At 40.7% G+C, this 5,029-nt stretch overlaps 1 protein-coding gene across 3 annotated transcripts in view; it reads right to left on the reverse strand.

Moving 5' to 3' along the window:
* Positions 1 to 5,029, reverse strand: part of PDE1C (phosphodiesterase 1C) — a 238,830-nt gene that overhangs the window by 150,520 nt on the left and 83,281 nt on the right. The gene's annotated exons all lie outside the window — the stretch shown is intronic.

Raw genomic sequence — 5,029 nt, forward strand, 5'->3', positions numbered from 1 at the left:
CTTGATAAATTCCACATATTATGTACCTGCAACCCTGTCAAAATAAACTGGTCAAAGTCTCCAGTTCAAAAACTGAGTCTAGAAAATGAATGACTTGATTCAGCATCAAGTGGTGACTCCATAAATAAACCAACACCAAAGTTGGAATCTTAATTCAAATCATTGCAAGTCCCTTCACACGTTCAACCAAGAATAATTAGATGCTGGGTGACTAAGGAAAGGATGCAGTTAAATATGTCAAACTGTTCTTGGAAATTATTTGTCATTGCTACAGATTATAGCACATTTGAAGATGTGAAAGCTAAATGGCAAAGGTTGTACAAGGATAAAAGAATGCAGGGATCAAGGAATTGGCACAGTAGTTTCTGCACTAGCAGTTTCTATTATATCTGTACAAATTTGGCAGGGGAAGGGGCTGTATGGTGGATGATGATAGTGGCTCATTCACTAAACCCTTAATGGCTTGGGGCCTGGGTACCAAAGAGATTGCCTTTTCTTGATTAAATCTGCCCCTCCAACCCAATTCTCTGTCTAGTCAGAGAATACCAACTCTACCTACAAGAAGGAATGATCAGAGGGTGTCCAAAGGCAGGTACCCACTGTAGAGGTATTAGCCTTTGAGATAGGCCAGGTTGAGAATAGACATCCCAAGGAATCCAGGAATGCTACTTTAGGGTAATATTAACAGAATCTTGAAAGCCCATCCAAAACCTTTGCTGTTCTCTTTAAGGACAACAAGGTCAAGGCAGGTCTGTTCTCTTTCTCCTGCTGTCTACTTTCCCAGGACTGAGAAACCAGTTTGCCCATCTTACCTCCTTCTCAAGGCCAGAGCTAAATTCCTCTTCAAGGGCTTTCCTCCTATGGATCAGCTTATCCTCCAAGATGAGGAAGGACCATACTCTTATGGCTTTTCAAAAAGCTGTAAAATCCTTGGTTTTCTGCAGTGCCTTTCAGGATTGATTTCAGAGCCATCAAGGTCCAGTAAGTATCAGTTTTATTATAGTTATACATTGCTTATACTGCATATTATTGCCTTATTATTATTGTTTTTATTATCTAGATGGATTGAGGCAGGCTATACATTTCACAAATGAACTACTATTCTACTCTTGACAGCTCCTGTTGTTCTGCCATTGTAGAACATTGTAGAAAAGAGCCATGGGAAGTTCCCAGAAAGCAGAAAAGTACATAATCCAGAGTTAGAGCCTCCACATGTGCATTGATGCTATTAGGTTCTTTCACGTGTATCCTGAATGGGAAATAGGCATTTTATGATATTACTTGTAAAGCTTGGAAGAATACTTTATTGCAGAAAGGTTTTTGTTATGGTTACTGGGTAGTTCTCCAACAAGGATGGCTTTAGCTTCTGAGTGCCTCATCTGGCTAGGACAATAATAATTACTAAAATATCCAGGACCACCAGGCTGATACATCTTCTGAGCAGCACATTCTCCCCTACCCCATCTTTCCTCTTTCATATCCCAGTGCCATCCAAATCTCTCATTCCTTGGTCTTCTCATTTTCTTTCATCTTCTTTGGCCCATCCCTCTCCTCTGCCTTTGTGCAGCTATTTTGTTCCTTCCCAGCCCTGTCCCCTTTGCTGCTAACTTTCCCACATGTTCTCCACTGACAGCTCCAGGCTTAGAATGCAGCCCTCTTTTGGTTGGGATTGTTCGGTTTTTTGTTTGTTTTGCCCCCCAAATCTAGGATTTTCCTTTCCTCAGCCTTCCCCCATTTGCTATCACTTCAGGAGGCACCAGTGAGGAGTATAAATGCACGTGTGACTACACTGGAGTGTGACTGGCAAGACCCAAGTTCAAGTTCCCATCATGGCACATGGAAAAAATGTGGAGAAGCCTCCACGTCTGCTGCCTTAAATGCACAAATACATATTGGATGGCACATTAGAGAAAGCAGTCACCTTTCCTGTGCCCGCTTTTTAGAAAGGTTAAATATAGTAACCCTACTTGAGGTATAGGTCTGCAATCTCTCCAAAGCTAACTACAGCCAAGAGAAGCTGAGCCAATAATATGTCAGTTGTCTACCCTGATGATCATCAGACTATGTGGAAAAGGCAGGCCGTGTACTCTAAACTGGTGGAATCACTAGAACTGCAGTGCTTCTGATTCAAAGGAAGAACAGTGCTTCAAAACACGCAGGAGCATAAATGTAGCACCTGTCTGCAACTCTGAAAGCAACCATGCAATCCCCCAAAAAGATATGGCCACTTTAAGACTGCAGACAAGGCATACTCTCAAACACCCTTTTGCCTTCACATCCAAAGCATAGCAGAGTCTAGATCAGTGTTGTCCAAACTTGGTCACTTTAAGATGAGTGGACTTCAACTCCCAGAATTCCCCAGCCAGCATGGCTGGCTGGGGAATTCTGGGAGTTGAAGTCCACTCATCTTAAAGTGGCCAAGTTTGGACAACACTGTCCTAGATTCTAGGGAATTCGAAATATGTACTGGAGACATGAGTTGCAAAATCTCAGGAGAGGGAACTATCACCTGAGAAACTGTCATTCAAGATAGGCATAACCAGTTTTTAAAACTTTAGAATCAGTGGCTGCAACTCTGCAATTTCCTACATGGAAAAAGGCTACCTAGTCCCTTTGTGCTGTCAGGCCAAAATGTTTTTGTTTTTATTTCAACAGGCCTCTTACAGCATGTACTTGTTGGATTTCTGCTCCATTGTATTATGTGGGGTTACCATTGAAAAGTGTCCAGAAATTGCAGTTAATGCAAAATGTAGCAGACAGATTGATAATTGATTCAAAGTCCAAGAACTGAGTGATGACACAAACAGAATGACAGTTGTGGTGAGATGGTGCCTGTTACATCATGAAGAGCTGGAATCGATGACAGAATGAACATCATCATAATATGATGTGTATATTGAAAAATCTGCGGTGATGGCCACCTGCTTAGTGGGCATAATTTATGAAGTTGGAATTAACCTCTAAAACCATAAATGGCTTAGGGACTGATTATCTAAGGCAGTGTTTCTCAACTTCTGCAACTTTAAGAACTGTGGACTTCAACTCCCAGAATTCTCTAGCAAGCATGCTGTCTGGGGAATTCTGGGAGTTGACGTTGACATTTCTCAAAGCTACTGAGGTTGAGCAACCCTGACCTAAGAGACTGCTTCTCATATGACAAACCTATGCAGCTGTTAAAATGTACAAGAGAAGCTCTTCCAAAGATGACCCAGTTGTCAAAGGCCCAAATTATTAGCAAATGGGGAACGCTCCTAAGGTATAGAATGTATTTGCCCCCCCTACACACACACCTATTTCCATATTTATAAAAACTGTAAAGATGCTTAATTTCTGCCAGACTTTTAACTATGAAATGTTATTTGGTGCTATTGGATTGTTACTTACTATTTACAGTTTTAACTTTGTATACTGCTTTTTGGTTTTTAAATTTTACTAGCCCCCATGAGTACTCACCAGAGTATAAAGGGGGAGTCTAGATCACATCAATCAATGAAGAACAAGGGGAGCACACCTGAGCCTTCAAACATTCTAGAGGACCACAGGAAACCATCAAGTAAAGGGCTGATATCACTGGAATAGATGCAGCCAAAATATTTCAGCCTCTTTTCTGCCATTTTGTCAGGGGGAAGAGGGTTGCTAAGGGTGGAATTGGGTGCCAGAGCTGTCTGGAAGAGTCTCACCCTAAATTCCTCTCCCATCCCCACCTGCCAAAACAGTTTGAAATCATGCTGTATATTTTCTGTTTTAAGCTATCCGAGATGATCCTTTATAATTAGTTTCCTTGCTGCGCTTTACTGTTTTTACTATATACAATGTAAAATACGGTGACCATTATATAGGAAAAAGCTGGAATAAAATCATAGTAATGAACAAACTTTAAAGTACTAATAAAGGGTTCTCCAGATCATTACAACTGCCTCATGAGCACTAGCTCACTACCCAGGGAACACAGTACTGGCATTTTGGTCCTCAAAAATCTTAATGGAAAAACTAATGATTTTATCATTATTAACCAATAAAGTAATGCTGGCATTACAAGCAGACATGCTGATAATCATTAATTATCAGGGAGCCAAAAGCTTTTAAAAACCATTTTCTTGTGCCCCCAATGTTCCCTGAAATGTTCTAAGTTGTGAAGATCAATCCCATAAATCTGGCATTTAGGCAAGGGGTAAAATGTTCCTGCGTCATACCTACATAGAACTATGAGATGCATGGGTGCTCTGCAACATAAGATGGATTGCAAAATTTTCACAAGGTACTTGTTCCAGCTCCACTGAATTTCATAACTTTATGTTAACTTGCAGCAAGAACAATTAGTTGCTATCTTAGTAGTCTGTTGATTAGGAATAACACCAGAAGCTGTTGCCGCATACTTATGGCAAAAACCTGAAAAGTTTAAGGTAAAATACGCTGGATATGCATGACAAATCCATCCAGGGTTCTCGTACAATGAAGAGCCAGCAGAGGAGAAGAGGAGCTGAACTGCATTCTTTTTCAGAATGTTCCTGACCAGTTGCCCCTTCGTGGTGGAGGGTCAACAGGATTTATGATCAAAACTCTACGAAGTCTGCAGAGAGTCTAAACGTCTCCCTTGTGTTCTCCTCTAAGGCAAGTGCTATAGCCCACTAGTCTTAAATCAAGTACTTAATAGAATGGCTCTATAAATTGATTAAATAAACAAACTGCATCTGCACACAAATGCTCCTAAATTCAATTTCTGGCACTTCCATTCCAGACTAGGCTGGAAAACCTTCTGCCTGAAATCTTGGAGAGCCACTAAATCAGCTGTAGACAATATTGACGTAGATGGACAATCACAGGAGGCTGCTTTCTATGTCATTATCATAAGTTTTGCTTGTTCCCCAGCCTTTCCTATTATACTTCATCACTGAGAATAATCAAGAGCCAAGGAGAAGGAAGACTGTACCCTGCTTTATTAGGTGTATTGATAGAAAGGCAATCTATACAGCACTTCTTACTAAAAAAAGGGCAAAGAGGAGTTGTGGCTTGCTCATTCATTTAAATA

The sequence above is a fragment of the Python bivittatus genome, unplaced genomic scaffold (assembly GCF_059951505.1).
Source record: "Python bivittatus isolate LINGU-HERP-01145 unplaced genomic scaffold, Pbiv_v1 ctg000610_np1212, whole genome shotgun sequence".
In the NCBI taxonomy this organism is placed as follows: domain Eukaryota; kingdom Metazoa; phylum Chordata; class Lepidosauria; order Squamata; family Pythonidae; genus Python; species Python bivittatus.